This window comes from Salvelinus fontinalis, chromosome 33, assembly GCF_029448725.1.
Source record: "Salvelinus fontinalis isolate EN_2023a chromosome 33, ASM2944872v1, whole genome shotgun sequence".
Classification (NCBI taxonomy): Eukaryota; Metazoa; Chordata; class Actinopteri; order Salmoniformes; family Salmonidae; genus Salvelinus; species Salvelinus fontinalis.
Window position 1 is genome coordinate 39,486,927 of NC_074697.1, and position 18,135 is coordinate 39,505,061.

At 46.7% G+C, this 18,135-nt stretch overlaps 1 protein-coding gene across 1 annotated transcript in view; it reads left to right on the forward strand.

The window, feature by feature from the left end:
- Positions 1 to 18,135, forward strand: part of LOC129832224 (sodium/calcium exchanger 2-like) — a 98,961-nt gene that overhangs the window by 31,667 nt on the left and 49,159 nt on the right. The window lies entirely within an intron of this gene.

Genomic DNA, 18,135 nt, shown 5'->3' on the forward strand with positions numbered 1-18,135 from the left:
TCCTCTGGCCGTGCAGGCTGGATGGCTCTTCTGTTTAGCAGCTTCTCACTAACCAGAGGGCAGAATACAGCCCTGGTCAGAAGTAGTGCACTCTATAGGGAATAGAGTGCAATTTGGGATTCAGTCACAGACTCTAGGGAGGAGACAGAGACTCCAAAGTGTTGGGTTGTAAGTTGGCATAAGTGACATTGTAGCCCCCCTGTGTCACATAATCAGATCATCCGCCCCATCTCCCACCAGCCTCCCCAGCCTTAGAAGTGTCAGATGTGGCTATTCATTTATGATAGCAATAAAGGGTTTTATTGCTTGTCCTGGCTGATATATAGTAGATTATGGTAAATCTTTATGTCCCTAAATGGTTTATTGTGCCATCAAATGCATTCACACGTGATGTAATCTCATTGTAAATGGTTTACTGGAGAACATGTCATGATGGTAATGATTTGAAAAACAATGGGAGACATCAGGTGGATGAACAGTGGGTGCTGCTCAGCGTTTGTATGTCATAGTGTGTGTTTGTACGTGAATGCTTATTTGCATGTGTGTTCCTGAGTGTCTGCGTGTGCACACTGTATGTGTCTGAGTGTTTATGCATGCACAGCTGGTTGGCTTGTTCCCAGAGCATCCCACTGTGTTTGAAGCGGAGGTGGCTGCTCAGTAATGAAGCTGTTTGGTCTTGCCTGGAGGGTGGCGAAGGATGAGTGTGGCGCCTCAACAGTCCATGGCTGTTGTCACTATAAACACCTGCACAGAGAGAGGGGGGAGGAGAGGAGGTGAGGGTGGGACGAATGGTCGGTGATGAGGGGAAGATCTATGATTGGCTAGTTGTTGCAGTAGTGTGAGATCTGAGGCTGTGTGAGATCCTGGCTGAACAACAGGACAGTATGTCTCTATGTGTTTCTGTTGGCTGTGTCAGATCCTGGCTGAACAACAGGACAGTATGTCTCTATGTGTTTCTGTTGGCTGTGTCTGATCCTGGCTGAACAACAGGACAGTATGTCTCTATGTGTTTCTGTTGGCTGTGTGAGATCCTGGCTGAACAACAGGACAGTATGTCTATGTGTTTCTGTTGGCTGTGTGAGATCCTGGCTGAATAACAGGACAGTATGTCTCTATGTGTTTCTGTTGGCTGTGTCTGATCCTGGCTGAACAACAGGACAGTATGTCTCTATGTGTTTCTGTTGGCTGTGTCAGATCCTGGCTGAACAACAGGACAGTATGTCTCTATGTGTTTCTGTTGGCTGTGTCTGATCCTGGCTGAACAACAGGACAGTATGTCTCTATGTGTTTCTGTTGGCTGTGTCAGATCCTGGCTGAACAACAGGACAGTATGTCTCTATGTGTTTCTGTTGGCTGTGTCTGATCCTGGCTGAACAACAGGACAGTATGTCTCTATGTGTTTCTGTTGGCTGTGTCAAGGCAGCCTGGCTCACAGTATGTAAAGTGTTCCTTCCCATGCCATGGTGTTGGCCCTGAGCCCTGGGGACCTGCAGGAGGTGTAGAGATGAACTAAGACATCGTGGTTGCTTTCCAAATGGCACCCTATTCCCTATATAGTACACTACTTTTGATCACAGCCCTATGGTCAAAGGTAGTGCACTAAATAGAGAATAGGGTTAAATCCCCTTGAATAGAATAGGGTGCCATTTTGGACATATGCCGTGAGTCATCCCAGGTGTTCCAATAAACTCTTATTACTACCCACCCACCCAAACAGTCAACCCAAAGTCATTCACTGTCCTCGCCCTGTATACATAAAGCATCTGAGTGCTGATTTAGGATTACTTTAGCCTTTAAGCTCATGATGCATAATAGTATTATGGAGCGTTGGGACCTGATCCTATATCTGCCCCTTTTTGAATTGGGGCCCAGTGCTGGGCTCAGCGTGGAATCAGGTTCTTAGGTGATTTACTGAGAGCCTGGCTCCAATCTACACAGACACTGATGCCAATTCCTCCCCAATTAATCATAGAGTAATCTGCTCACATTGTCCCATTCTGATCCGTTTGATCATATTACGACTGACTTATGTCATATCCCCTCCAGTTGATCACATTAGCAGTGACTGACTCCGGCTTCGTGTCCTTCACATCTTCTCCATTTTGATGTACTGGAGCATGAATGTTCTCCAGCACCTCAGATCAGATTGACTCTCCACAAGTAAATGAGATGTCCTGGTAAAACAACATACTGCCACGATGTCCTGGTAAAACAACATACTGCCACGATGTCCTGGTAAAACAACATACTGCCACGATGTCCTGGTAAAACAACATACTGCCACGATGTCCTGGTAAAACAACATACTGCCACGATGTCCTGGTAAAACAACATACTGCCACGATGTCCTGGTAAAACAACATACTGCCACGATGTCCTGGTAAAACAACATACTGCCACGATGTCCTGGTAAAACAACATACTGCCAAGATGTCCTGGTAAAACAACATACTGCCACGATGTCCTAGTAAAACAACATACTGCCACGATGTCCTGGTAAAACAACATACTGCCACGATGTCCTGGTAAAACAACATACTGCCACGATGTCTTGTTAAAACAACATACTCCCACGATGTCCTCATAGAACAACATACTGCCACGATGTCCTGGTAAAACAACATACTGCCACGATGTCCTCGTAGAACAACATACTGCCACGATGTCCTGGTAAAACAACATACTGCCACGATGTCCTGGTAAAACAACATACTGCCACGATGTCCTGGTAAAACAGCATACTGCCACGATGTCCTGGTAAAACAGCATACTGCCACGATGTCCTGGTAAAACAACATGCTGTCACATACATGTATGAGTGGTGGTTGTTGATCAGGTTGACTTTATACCTAATGCCCAGTGTTACACGTCACTGAGCTGTGATGGGAAGCAGTAGAGAGCAGCCACCACGGCTGTTGATCTCTGCCTGAGCCTCTATCAGAGCAGGAGTCATTACGGCTGACAGCAGGCCCTGATCCATCATACCTCAGCCTGGTTTACTGAGGGGGGCTCTGGCTCTCTGGTGTTAACCCCGCGTGGCCCGTCCCCTGTTTGTTGAGTACTTAATCCTGTCAGTTGTGTCCCGCTCTGCATCCCGATGACTTTCTTTCTTCACTAATCACTCACCCTTCCTCTTGCCTCTTCTTACCACCCTCCTGTACCCACTCAATTAACATCAAAGGGAGAGGCTAACCCTCTTAAGGAGCCGTCCACTGCTGTGTGACTATGTGACGGTACTCTTTTATGCCCTTTCTTTACCTTACCCCCTGTAGTCTACAATCACGATCACAATCAGATACTTTATCTCTCCTAATAGCTTATAGCTTCCTTTCCTTGTTTCTACAAATTCCTGGCCACCTATCTTAAGATAGATCTACAGTAAATTCAATGTGCATATAGAAAACCTACCATACGTTTCAATAAAAATCCAAGATGGCGTAGCAGTCAGGCGCGTCTTTTGTCTTCGTCTTCTCGTGTCCCATGTATATATCTTTATATATATCTTTTTTCTTCGCATATATTTTTTTAGATTTTTCTTAACTTCAACATACTCTCCTGCAATCCGCCTCACCCAATGTGATATGGATTTGCTACTTTCTTTACTTTAGAACCGGAACCCCCAACAGAAGCTAGCCAGCTAACTAGCTACTAGCTAGTAGTCAGCTAGCCACTGCTAGCGGTCATCAGCTAACCTTTAGCCAGGACAACTCCTGCCAGTCGGTACAGCGTGTTTCAACCCAGAGCTTATCGGACTCCTTTTTCTCCATATCACCAGATTCCTACCGCAAGCTCTGAACCTCTTCACCTGGATCATCGCAGCTAGCTAGCTGCTATCCGATTGGCTTCTCCTGGCTATCGTTTGTGTCCCGAAGCAAGCACCAATTAGCCTGGAGCTAGCCTATGCTAGGCCCATCTCCCGGCTACCTGAAGAGGTCCATCAGCCACCCCTTGGGGTACAATACCTATTTTGTCAATTGGCCTGGACCCCTTTTTATTGCCGATACGGAGCCCCGCCGATCCATCACGACTGGACTACTGAAGTAATCCGCCCGAGGGTTTTTTTCAAGAGGCTCCTTCGTTGTGACGTCCCCTGAATGCCCATCTGCTAGCCTGCTAACCACGGCCCGCTAGCTGTGTAGAGCATACCGGACTGTTAGCTGTAGTGGTCCATCAGTCGATTTCTTGGGCTACTATACCTATTTTGCCAATTGGCCTGGACCCTTTTACTACACGGACCCCTGCTGATCCATCACAACTGGTCTGCCGACGTAACCGCACTTGGGGGCAACAACAACAGACTTCTTCTGTCGCAACGTCCCTTTAAGGCCCTTCTGCTAACCTGCTATCCCCAGCCCGCTAGCTGTCTGAATCGCCGTGTCTCCAGCTACTCATTGGACCCTATGATCACTCGGCTACGCATGCCTCTCCCTAATGTCAATATGCCTTGTCCATTGCTGTTTTGGTTAGTGATTACTGTCTTATTTCACTGTAGAGCCTCCATCCTTGCATAATATGCCTCAGCTAACCATCTTGTCCCACCTCCCACACATGCGGTGACCTTTAATTGATGTCTCTTGATACAATACCTCTCTCATCGTCACTCAATGTCTAGGTTTACCTCCACTGTATTCACATCCTACCATACCCTTGTCTGTACATTATGCATTGAATCTATTCTACCGCGCCCAGAAACCTGCTCCTTTTACTCTCTGTTCCGAACGTACTAGACAACCAGTTCTTATAGCCCTTAGCCGTACTCTTATCCTACTCCTCCGGTGATGTAGAGGTTAATCCAGGCCCTGCAGTGCCCTGCTCCACTCCCATTCCCCAGGCCCTCTCATTTGTTGACTTCTGTAACCGTAAAACCCTTGGTTTCATGCATGTTAACATTAGATGCCTCCTCCCTAAGTTTGTTTTATTCACTGCTTTAGCACACTCTGCTAACCCGGATGACCTAGCCATGTCTGAATCCTGGCTTAGGAAGGCCACCAAAAACCCTGACATTTCTATCCCTAACTATAAAATTTCCCGACAAGATAGAACTGCCAGGCCTCCCGGGTGGCGCAGTGGTCTAAGGTACTGCATCGCAGTGCTAGCTGTGCCACCAGAGACTCTGGATTCGAGCCCAGGCTCTATCGCAGCCGGCCGCGACCGGGAGGTCCATGGGGCGATGCACAATTTGCCTAGTGTCGTTTGGGTTAGGGAGGGTTTGGCCGGTAGGGATATCCTTGTCTCATCGCGCACTAGCGTGTACGGTGTTTCCTCCGAAACATTGGTGCGGCTGGCTTCCGGGTTGGATGCGCCCTGTGTTAAGAAGCAGTGCGGCTTGGTTGTGTTTCAGAGGACCCATGGCTCTCGACCTTCGTCTCTCCCGGGCCCGTACGGGAGTTGTAGCGATGAGACAAGACAGTAACTATTAACAATTGGATACCACGAAAACGGGGGTAAAAGAAAAAAGACAGAACTGCCAAAGGGGACGGAGTTGCAATCTATTGCAGAGACAGTCTATCCAGGTCTGTGCCCAAACAATGAGCTTCTACTTTTAAAAATCCACCTTTCCAGAAACAAGTCTCTCACCGTTGCCACTTGCTATAGACCACCTTTTGCCCCCAGCTGTGCCCTGGACACCATATGTGAATTGATTGCCCCCCATCTATCTTCAGAGCTCGTGCTGTTAGGTGACCTAAACTGGGACATGCTTAACACCCCGGCCATCCTACAATCTAAGCTTGATGCCCTCAATCTCACACAAAATATCAATGAACCTACCAGGTACAACTCCAAATCCGTAAACACAGGCACCCTCATAGATATCATCCTAACCAACCTGCCCTCCAAATACACCTCTGCTGTCTTCAACCAGGAGCTCAGCGATCACTGCCTCATTGCTTGCGTCCGTAATGGGTCTGCGGTCAAATGACCACCCCTCATCACTGTCAAATGCTCCCTAAAAAACTTCAGTCAGCAGGCCTTTCTAATCGAGCTGGCCCGGGTATCCTGAAAGGATATTGACCTCATTCCATCAGTAGAAGATGCCTGGTTATTCTTTAAAAGTGCTTTCCTCACAATCTTAAATAAGCATGCCCCTAAACGAGGCAGAACGTTCCTAGGCCGTCATTGAAAATAAGAATGTGTTCTTAACTGACTTGCCTAGTTAAATAAAGATTAAATAAAGGTGTAAAAAAAGAAATCTGCAAATCGGCGCCCAATTTCATAAATTGTTTTGAAAACTTGAAATCGGCCATTCCGATTAATCGGTCGACCTCTAGTCCTGACTCTCTGAGGTCATTAAAGATCCCATGGCACTTATCGTAAGAGTAGGGGTGTTAACCCTGGTGTCCTGGCTAAATTTCCAATCTGGCTCTCAAACCATTCACGGTCACCTAATAATCCCCAGTTTACAATTGGCCCATTCATCCCCCTCCTCTCCCCTGTAACTATTCCCCAGGTTGTTGTTGTAAATGAGAACGTGTTCTCAGTCAACTTACCTGGTAAAATAACGGATAAATAAAAAAAATATTTAAAAAAACATCAATGATGTCGCTCTTGCTGCTGGTGATTCTCTGATCCACCTTTACGCAGTCAACACCATTCTGTATACTTCGGGCCCTTCTTTGGACACTGTGCTAACTAACCTCCAGGCAAGCTTCAATGCCATACAACTCTCCTTCCGTGGCCTCCAACTGCTCTTAAATACAAGTAAAACTAAATGCATGCTCTTCAACTAATCGCTGCCCACATCTGCCCGCCCGTCCAGCATCACTACTCTGGACGGTTCTGACCTAGAATATGTGGACAACTACAAATACCTAGATGTCTGGTTAGACTGTAAACTCTCCTTCCAGACTCACATTAAATCTAGAATCGGCTTCCTATTTCGCAACAAAGCATCCTTCACTCATGCTGCCAAACATACCCTCGTAAAACTGACTATCCTGCCGATCCTTGACTTCGATGATGTCATTTACAAAATAGCCTTCAACACTCTACTCAGCAAATTGGATGCAGTCTATCACAGTGCCATCCATTTTGTCACCAAATCCCCATATACTACCCACCACAGCGACCTGTACGCTCTCGTTGGCTGGCCCTCGCTTCATATTTGTCGCCAAACCCACTGGTTCCAGGTCATCTATAAGTCTTTGCTAGGTAAAGCCCTGCCTTATCTCAGCTCACTGGTCACCATAGCAGCACCCACCCATAGCACGCGCTCCAGCAGGTATATTTCACTGGTCATCCCCAAAGCCAACTCCTCCTTTGGCCACCTTTCTTTCTAGTTCTCTGCTGCCAATGACTGGAACAAATTGCAAAAATCAATGAAGCTCTCTCACTAACTTTAAGCACCAGCTGTCAAAGCAGCTCACAGATCACTGCACCTGTGCATAGCCCATCTGTAAATAGCCCATCCAACTACCTCATCCCCACACTGTTATTTTTGTTTTTGCTCCTTTGCACCCCAGTATCTCTACTTGCACATTCATCTTCTGCACATTCTACCATTCCAGTTTTTAATTGCTAAATTGTAATTATTTTGCCACTATGGCCTATTTATCGCCTTACCTCCCTTATCTTACCTCATTTGCACACACTTTATATATATTTGTATTTTTTTTATTTTTTTCTCTGTTGTCTTATGTTGTCGTATGTTTGTTTATTCCATGTGTAACTCTGTGTTGTTGTTTGTGTCGCACTACTTTGCTTTATCTTGGCCAGGTCGCAGTTGTAAATGAGAACTTGTTCTCAACTAGCCAACCTGGTTAAATAAAGGTCAAATCTTTTTATTTTTAAATAGGGATGACGCGATCCCTGGCAGATGGCTTTGACCTATCCTGTCAGTCTTGTGTTGTCAGATCAGTGGCCAGGGCGGAAACGGCCATTGATCATGGTCTAATTAGCTGGCAGAAGCACTGTACCCCCGGTGTGTCCTAGGTGGAGGGGTTGTTCACTGTAATATTAACCAGCTGTCCCCGGGAGTCACCCCAGTCTCTGTTCTCATCCACTGCTGATGACATTAGCATGCTAATATGCGTTCAGTTAGCAAACATCTAAATTCACTTTAGGCATTTCCCCTGTTCAGTTTCATTACTATCTAACGAACCCAGACGCACCCACCCCCCTGTCCTCCTCTCCGTTTCAATTAATCTCGCAACCTCTCACAACCATGAAGGTGGCCCAAAGACGTTTGTTTGTATTTCTAGAATCGTCAGCCACGACCGTCTCCATTGGGTGAATAACAGCCAAATGTGATTTTCCCGGGAGGAGTGTTCAATTAGCATGGTGATGGCAGATCTGCTATGGAGACACAGTTCTAACCATGTCCCTGCGATAACCAGAACATTATGCTTCAACTGCTTTCTCAGTCAACATCTTCAGAGGTGATAGTGATTGTGAGACAATGTACCTGGCATCTGGTAGGTGGAAAACGTGAAGCCTGCTTGGCCTCGCCTTTTTGCTCCCAGAGAAAATTGTCACCATTTCAGGCCGGCTTGAATGATTGCCAGCGAATAGAACATCTGTTACACGAATCTCTTTGACTATCAGTGGGTTGTGACAGTCTCAGAGAGAGCACATCATTGCTTTTACTCCCAGATGGGAAGGGAGATGTGACACGCGGACAGAGAGAGGGGAAGCTAACAGTGTGTTAATAATCCACCTGCCAGACAGTGATGTATGACTGGGTTCCTCTGAGGGGCATTGCTACAGTGACGGACCAGACACTGTAAATAGTTGTTCATAACTGAATGGAGGCCCTCTAGTTTGTTTGGGGGAGGGATAGGAACTGACCGCTAGGTCTGGATGATGAACACTGAGAGGCAGATGACGCCTGTGTAGTTCATGCTAACTGGGTCTCTTCATTGCCAAGTCCAAACAGAATGGACAGTGGATGATGTGGTGAGGTGATTGTGAAGGGACAGTTAAGAGACACATGTAGTGTGTGTGTTCTCAACTCCTTTCCGGGGACTGTTTTAAGTTGTCAACCAATGGGCACTTGTGCTTAGAGCTGAGGATGTGATCAATAAATTGACCGTGTGGTTTGCTGCCTTGGCTGGTGTTAGATGTCCAGAGTGGTTATTGCTGTTTTTCACTTACTCCTACCCCGCTTCCTTCCCTCAGCAAATATGACAACTTTTGATGAGCTGGTGGTTCATATCTTCTCGTGATAAGATTTTCAATGACAACCTGTCTTGAATGTGAATGATTACTGTTCATCCACCCCATACTGAGGCATCACCAGTCAGTGTCGGGTCGTTTCCATTCTCAGAGAATCCCTTGTTCAATTATTGAGAGTTCTCCGTCTCTCCCTTCACTCCTCCATCAGGGAAGAGAGAGGTGGGCTCAGTCTGTCTCGGAAAGGAAATCTATTTCTCATTATGTACAACTCACTCACTCACTCACTCACTCACTCACTCACTCAGTAGTGGGGGGACTGTGTGTAGCTGAGCCCTTCCTGTGGCTTCCTGACCCCGGGAGGGAGGGAGAGCAAGACGAGGAGCGGGAGAAACACAGCTCTCTGCTCTGGGCTCCATTGATCTGCCTCACCTGGCATTCCCTCCACGCACACCCACCTTCATCCCCCTTTAATACAGAGCGAGGGGGAGGTGAGAGAGCATAGAGGGGGAGGGAGAGTAGGGCTGTTCAGTGATAGTCAGTGGAAATGAGTGAATGGAAGCTAAAGGAAGAGTGAGCAATAGAGGAACAGGGAGGAGGAGAGAAAGATAGAGGGAGGGGGTTGACACATACAAAATAAATTAGACAAAAAATATATAGATTCCAAGTTGACAAAGATGGGGACAGCAATGATGAGGGAGAGAGAGAAGCTGTTGTCTGAAGAGAGTGAAGACATGATACTGACATTGTTAGAGAAAGAGGGGATGAAAGGAGAGGAAAACAAGAAGCAAAGAGGACGGTAGAACGAGTGAGCGAGCCAGAGAGGGAGAGAGGGGTTGGTCAAGTGGGCAAGACAAAAAGAATGAGCGAATGAAAGAGATGGAAATAGGAAATGACAGCGGCTTGGAATCTCGCCAGCAACAACGAGGCCCCCAGTTGATTTATTATGTGACATCATTATGGAATTGGTGGATTGGTGAATCCAGTGGAACGGTACAGCTGCCTAGAGCAGAGCTCTATATTTTGTAGGCAGATGTAACATGTAATAGTTGTAGAAAATAAAAACTGTATTCCCTTGTCGCACTGTCCTGGTTGAACTGTGTAACTGTCTGGGGGCTTTTAGAGAATTTGCTTTCTTTTGAGCAGGTCGCTCCCTTCACCTTTGTGACTTTGTGATAGAAACTTTGATGATGATGCTGTTTTTCATATTATATAAAATCACCTATTGAAATGTACTTTTAATGGATTTGTACCGGTTGAAGACTTTTCTCCGTAACACTAAACAGAAAATACCTTGGTTTCCTAGTAACTGCCACCCACACTGATTGGAACGTGTAATACAATTAATTTATCCAAGGACATGTATTTGTCTTGTTTAAAGAGGTAGACCATAATTTGTTTGTTTGCGAGAGTGGGAGTATTTGGCTTCGAGCTTGTGCTCGACCAATAGATTCATGTTTTGTAATAAAGGCGTGTGAGTATTTCGCTGAGACCTTTCGCTCCGTGATTGAGGACATGTGTGAGACTGGAGGGAAAAGCATGGTTCTTAATTTGATTATCAGGGACCAGGTTTTCTGAGCTCTTCAAACATTTTGTTTAGTCTCTGTACTGTATGTAAAGTCTCATGACAATAAAATCCAGCCGACGCAGACTGTGATGCTAACAGTCTTGGTTAACAAGCTACTATGATAACATGAAGTAACACTGAATCCCCAAATCTAATCCTGTTTCAACTGTTATCTTACTGTTATCCTATGACAGATACTACTTGGGACTCTTTAAAAAAAAATGTATTCTGATCACTGGCCATTATTCGCTGTCTCTCTGTTTGAGCAACATGACTGGTGGCGCCTGTTGAAACAGACTGTTACCGACCAAAGAGATGCTGTGATGTGGTCTGCTGTTCCGTGCCAGGGCCTGTCATTAGGGACAGGTCTGGATAGAGAACATATGGGCCTTTTGAGCTGTTCCTGTGACATCCCATCAGCAATTGCTTCCCACTGATGGAGAGAGAGGCAGGGAGGAGAGAGAGAGATGTACTGTGTCTGTATTACTGTGATGTTAGTAAAGCTGGGTCAGAACAGCGTAATAAGTATTTATCTGGGCTTTCATCAGTTACTTTTCATTTGTGTCTTCCTGGCTGCATGCATCTCTCCTGGTTAAAGTCTGTGTCTCTCCTGGTAGTCTACATGAGCTGGATCCTTGTCTTTGATTCAGATGGGTCCTTCCAGAAGAAGGAAAAAGCCCCTTCCATTATGTGTGTTTGAATAGCACTGTATAGGTTTGTTGTTGCTACGAACACCTACCTTCACATGATAAGGTTAGAAAAATGGGTCTAGCTTTTAGTATTAGTATTTTATTAGGATCCCCATTGCCTGTTGCTGAAGCAGCAGCTACTCTTCCTTGGGTCCACACAAAACATAAAACGTGGCATAATACAGAACATCAACAGACAACAGCAGCTCAAGGACTGAACTAGACAAATTGCTTTAGAATCATAGGAATTTAATGATTGAACTTTTCCACAGTTTTAATCAGACGGGTGCTGAGAGAAGGTGACACTTCAAAAAGGCATAGGGCCAAGATGTGGAGGTAAGGCTGCTGTGAAGCATGCTGGGTAAAGACTCACTTGTTCATTAGTCATATCCCTTGGCTACCTCACAAAGCTGTGATGAATGGGTGCTGTAGGGAAGTCATTACTGTACGTCTGTGCACCGAGTGTGTGTGTGAGTGTGTGAGTGAGTAAGTATGAAGGGGGGGGTAAGTATGAGTGTGAGCAAGTATGAGAGTGTGCGAGTAAGTATGAGAGTGTGTGTGTGTGTATGTATAAGTGTATGTTTTGTGTGTGTAAGTAAGTATGAGTGTCGTGTGTGAGTAAGTATGAGAGTGTGTGTGAGTGAGTAAGTGTGTGTATCAGTGTATACTTTTTTGTGTGTGTGTGTAAGTATGTGTGTGTGTGTGTGTGTGTGTGTATACCATATGTGCTATACAGTATGTGTGTTTTCCCTGACTTCTATGTATACCATCTTTACTGTTGACAGTGGGCAGTTGCCATGTACATCCATTTGAAAATTGCACACAAGTCAATTACCTCCCCCCTTTAGCTTACCTTCCCCTCTCTCCCCTGCAGCTCTCACCAACATTCATTTCCACCCGATGTCATTGATGTAGAGCGTAATGGAATGGTGTTGGAGGAAGGCGGAGCAGGCTGATGAGAAAGGGGGCTGTGGCGTCTAGCAATTTGGTCTCGCCGGCTCCGAGAACTGTATGTGTATTTGAATGAACCTCATCAGGGAGATTTGACATAGATATATTTATGGTGGCACTTAAGGAGAGCGAGGGAGCCGTGACACGAGCTGAGGAGGTAATATATGAGAGAGAGCGGGATGGGGGGGAGAGAGAGATGGGGGATAGAGAGAGGGATAGGGGGGAGATGGGGGGGATAGAGAGAGTGAGTGATGGGGGGATAGAGAGAGAGAGATGGGGGAGAGGATAGAGCGATGGGGGAGAGGAAAGAGCGAGATGGGGATAGAGTGAGAGAGATGAAGGGATTGAGAGTGATGGGGGATAGAGTGAGAGTGAAGGGGGGAGAGAGATGGGGGATAGAGTGAGAGTGAAGGGGGGAGAGAGAGGGAGAGAGATGGGGGATAGAGTGAGAGTGAAGGGGGGATAGAGAGGGAGAGAGGGGGGATAGGTAGAGAGTGAGGGGGGTATAGAGAGAGAGAGATGAAGGGATTGAGAGATGGGGATAGAGTGAGAGTGAAGGGGGGATAGAGAGGGAGAGAGATGGGGGATAGGTAGAGAGTGAGGGGGGTATAGAGAGAGAGCGGGGGTGTAGAGAGCGAGTGGGATAGAGAGGGGAGGATAGAGATAGAGAGGGGAGGATAGAGATAGAGAGGGGAGGATAGAGATAGAGAGGGGGAGAGTGGGAGATGGGGAGAGAATATAGGGGGATGGGGATAGAGAGAGATGGAGGGAGTGGATAGAGAGATGGAGAGATGGGGGAGAGAGAGAGAGATGGGGGAGAGAGAGAGAGATGGGGAGAGGATAGAGAGGGATGGGGGAGAGGATAGAGAGGGATGGGGAGAGGATAGAGAGGGATGGGGGAGGGGATAGAGAGAGATGGAGGGAGTGGATAGAGAGGGATGGGGAGAGGATAGAGAGGGATGGGGGAGAGGATAGAGAGGGATGGGAGAGAGGATAGAGAGGGATGGGGAGAGGGATGGGGAGAGGATGGGGGAGAGGATAGAGAGGGATGGGGGAGAGGAGAGAGAGATGGGAGAGAGGACAGAGAGAGAGATGGGGGAGAGAGGACAGAGAGAGAGATGGGGGAGAGAGGACAGAGAGAGAGATGGGGGAGAGAGGACAGAGAGAGAGATGGGGGAGAGAGAGAGATGGGGGAGAGAGGGGGAGAGAGAGAGATGGGGGAGAGAGGACAGAGAGAGAGATGGGGGAGAGAGGACAGAGAGAGAGATGGGGGAGAGAGGACAGAGAGAGAGATGGGGGAGAGAGGACAGAGAGAGAGATGGGGGAGAGAGGACAGAGAGAGAGATGGGGGAGAGAGGACAGAGAGAGAGATGGGGAGAGAGGACAGAGAGAGAGATGGGGGAGAGAGGACAGAGATATAGATGGGGGAGAGAGGATAGAGAGAGATGGGGGAGAGAGGATAGAGAGTGATGGGGGAGAGGATAGAGAGAGAGTGATGGGGGAGAGGATAGAGAGAGAGTGATGGGGGAGAGCGAGTGAGAGATGGGGGGATAGAGTGATGGGGGGATAAAGGGAGATCGAGAGGGGTAGATAAAGAGAGTGCGAGAGGGGGAGCTAGAGAGAGAGGAGATCGAGAGGGTGGGATAGAGAGAGAGGGGGGGAAGAGAGAGAGAGTGATGGGGAAGAGAGAGAGAGGCGGGATGGAGAGAGATGGGAGTAAGAGAGAGATGGGGGAGATAATCTGAACTAAATAAAACAAAAGGTAGAGAAGTCAAGAGGAGAGAGAAAGATTAAGACGGGAGGAAAAGGAGATTGAGTAGGGGAGAAATGACAGAATGAGGGAGAGGGGAATATCGTAAAAGAGGGGTAGAGAAATAAAATAATGCTAGCCAAGACAGATGCACCTGACTACTCCTATTACATTCAGTCTGTGTCCCAAATTAACCCTATTCCTTATGCAGTGCACTACTTTTGAGTGGGGTCCATAGGGTTGCTCAAAAGTAGTGCACCAAGTAGGAAATATGGTGCCATTTGGGACGTATCCTCCGTGTTGTATAGAACCCAGGAGAGGGGGGCTTCAGAATGGTGTGACCACCACAGCAGTAGGCCAGGCAACATAGGGAAGATGGAGCCAGTCAGCCTCAGCACCGTATTCCCCAACGCCCAATCAGGAGAGAGGAGGCTGGTTGGCTGGGGCTTACACTGTAAACACAAGATGGAGGAAATAAGGGCCGACTCCAACAGAGGGGCAAATCCAATCATATCTAGTCATAATCTAATTTGATTGGTCTGGGAAAAGAAACTTGTATATTAGTTTTATTATATTACTCAGATTTAGGGTGCTTGACTTTGTAATTAGATGTTTAGAAGAATCTTAGCCTACAGTATGCTGATATTTAACCTGACTGAGATAAAATATAAAAAAGGATTATTCATAAATTAAGTCCAAAAGTTGTATTTTCAGTCAGCTACTCGGAGCTACTGCTGGGTAGATTTAATGGTGACAGCAGTGCACTATCTTATGTGTGTATGTGGTTGTGGTGTGTATGTGGTGTATGCATGTGTCTGTGGTGTGCGCATGTGTGTGTGTGTGAGCTCTGTAAGGTATTCATGAGCCTTAAATTCCATAATAGCAAATGATTGACCTTTTAAAGGGCGAGCCACTAAGCTGTTCTTTCCAAGAGCGGATCGGCCAGTGTGATACGGGCGGATCGGCCAGTGTGATACGGGCGGATCGGCCAGTGTGATACGGGCGGATCGGCCAGTGTGATACGGGCGGATCGGCCAGTGTGATACGGGCGGATCGGCCAGTGTGATACGGGCGGATCGGCCAGTGTGATACGGGTGGTTTGTTTTTCCACCAGTGGAGAAGAAGCCATCTTAGATCTGCAGAGAGCCCGCTTCTGTAGGTGTGTCTCTTGGTGTGCTTGCTTGAATGTGTGAGAGCTTGGGGAGCAGGCAGGATTACTTGAGGGAGGTGATTGAAGCTTAATTAAGCTAAATCAATCCTTCCTGTGGGTAGATAGATGGGACCGGACCAACCAATCACGTTGCTCCTTTGAGTTACCGCACTTGGATTGATTGGCTGCTGAGACAAATCAATTCCTCTTCTTGGCCAATGAGGTTGGGCTTTGAGTCTCCCATCGTCTCTATGCTGGTTTGTCTGTAGCTCTGGTAACTGACACTTTCTAGGCTGTCTAATCAACCACTAGCTAGTCACGCTCCAGTATTCCAACATTTTCAGCAACACTTCTATACTTTCTTTAGTAAGTTTGAACATTGTCATATCAGTAAAAACCAACTAAATAACTAGGTTTCCATCCAATAGGCGACATATTTTAATGTAAATATTATAAACAATATGTGCATTTCCCTACCGGAGATGTTTACATCAAATGGACTTTTTTTCCGGAGGATCTTCAATGCCCGCCGGCTTATCTGACAGAATGCAAGGGGGTAGGAGATGGAGGAGGAAGGCACAACCTTTATTTATCTCCTGCCGTGACAGAACAGAGCACATCTGGCCTCTATAGAATCCAACACAATAGCCGGCGCCAGGCACCGCTCTGTGACAGCGGGGAGCAGCACACAGCCTGCCTGCACTTATTAGCATTGACACTGAACAAACACACACACAAACACACTCAGTCAGGAAAGTTGAAGAGTTCAGCTATTATTTTGCATGAACTTGCTATTTCTGATAATAAAGTGAAGCTTTCAAATGCAAACTGTTTTATTCTGAAAATATTGTCTGCCTAGCTCCTCAGACGCAGACCTCCGCCTCTGTATAGACTTCCAGATCTATTGAGAGTGGTATTTTGGTGCAGACTTCTTCAGACACGTTTGATTACAGAATATTTACTCTGATGACGTAGTTCATCCTAAATCTCAACGCTGAAGTTCTCTCAGAGCCCTTCTGCTTGATGAAATATGCTGAGAGGGCCTGAGTGTTTCTCTGTCCCAGCGTTCTGCACCTTTTCAGATGCCAGTTCCAATAAAGACAATTATTGTCCCCGAGTGCCAAGGGAGTTCGGTTGTGTTTTATCATGTGACTTCATTCAACATGATCTTACTTCATGTGATCTGGGTTCCATCGATTAGGTCTAACGAGGAACAGATAGAAACAGAAGGATCCGTACTCCACTTCAGGGCATGTGATCTGGGTTCCACTGATTAGGTCTAACGAGGAACAGATAGAAACAGAAGGATCTATACTCCACTCCAGGGCATGTGATCTGGGTTCCACTGATTAGGTCTAACGAGGAACAGATAGAAACAGAAGGATCCATACTCCACTCCAGGGCATGTGATCTGGGTTCCACTGATTAGGTCTAACGAGGAACAGATAGAAACAGAAGGAGCCGTACTCCACTCCAGGGCATGTGATCTGGGTTCCACTGATTAGGTCTAACGAGGAACAGATAGAAACAGAAGGATCCGTACTCCACTCCAGGGCATGTGATCTGGGTTCCACTGATTAGGTCTAACGAGGAACAGATAGAAACAGAAGGATCCGTACTCCACTCCAGGGCATGTGATCTGGGTTCCACTGATTAGGTCTAACGAGGAACAGATAGAAACAGAAGGATCCGTACTCCACTCCAGGGCATGTGATCTGGGTTCCACTGATTAGGTCTAACGAGGAACAGATAGAAACAGAAGGATCCGTACTCCACTCCAGGGCATGTGATCTGGGTTCCACTGATTAGGTCTAACGAGGAACAGATAGAAACAGAAGGATCCGTACTCCACTCCAGGGCATGTGATCTGGGTTCCACTGATTAGGTCTAACGAGGAACAGATAGAAACAGAAGGATCCGTACTCCACTCCAGGGCATGTGATCTGGGTTCCACTGATTAGGTCTAACGAGGAACAGATAGAAACAGAAGGATCCGTACTCCACTCCAGGGCATGTGATCTGGGTTCCACTGATTAGGTCTAACGAGGAACAGATAGAAACAGAAGGATCCGTACTCCACTCCAGGGCATGTGATCTGGGTTCCACTGATTAGGTCTAACGAGGAACAGATAGAAACAGAAGGATCCGTACTCCACTCCAGGGCATGTGATAGAGAATACTACCGCACACATAGACTATACCATTGCTCTTGTAGTCTGGAGAGGGTCAGTGTGTGCACATGCATGCACACATCTCTGTGTGTGTTGGGTTTCTGTGTGAGAGAGAGAGAGAGAGTGAGTGATCAGGACTGAGTTAGTGAGATTCTTCATCTACTGTACACATTACCATTCAATACAATACAGTATTGCCTAAAGGTAGTAGTATTTGACATGTTATTCACCATTCATAATATGACAATGCAATTCAAAATGAACTAGAAATACTCAGTACAGTTCAGTATAACTGTAGCCTATAGGCTATTTAAGCAATAAGGCCTGAGGGGTTTGTGGTATATGGCCAATATACCACGGCTAAGGGCTGTGTCCAGGCACTACGCGTTGTGTCGTGCAGAAGAACAGCCCTTATCCGTGGTATATTGGCCATATACCACAAACCCCCGAGGTGCCTTATTGCTATTATAAACTGGTTACCAATGTAATTAGAGCAGTAAAAATCTGTTTTGTCATACCCGTGGTATACGGTCTAATATACCACGGCTGTCAGCCAATCAGTATTCCGGGCTCGAACCACCCAGTTTATAATATGCTGTAGAGCCTAATGCAATAACACCCCTTCAATACACCATACAGCCCTCCAACTCAACTCTGGTGGAACACTGCATTTGTTCATTGTTCCCCTCTAATCAGGGACTGATTTAGACCTGTGTAATTAATGATCAGGTAGAACAGAAAACCAGCAG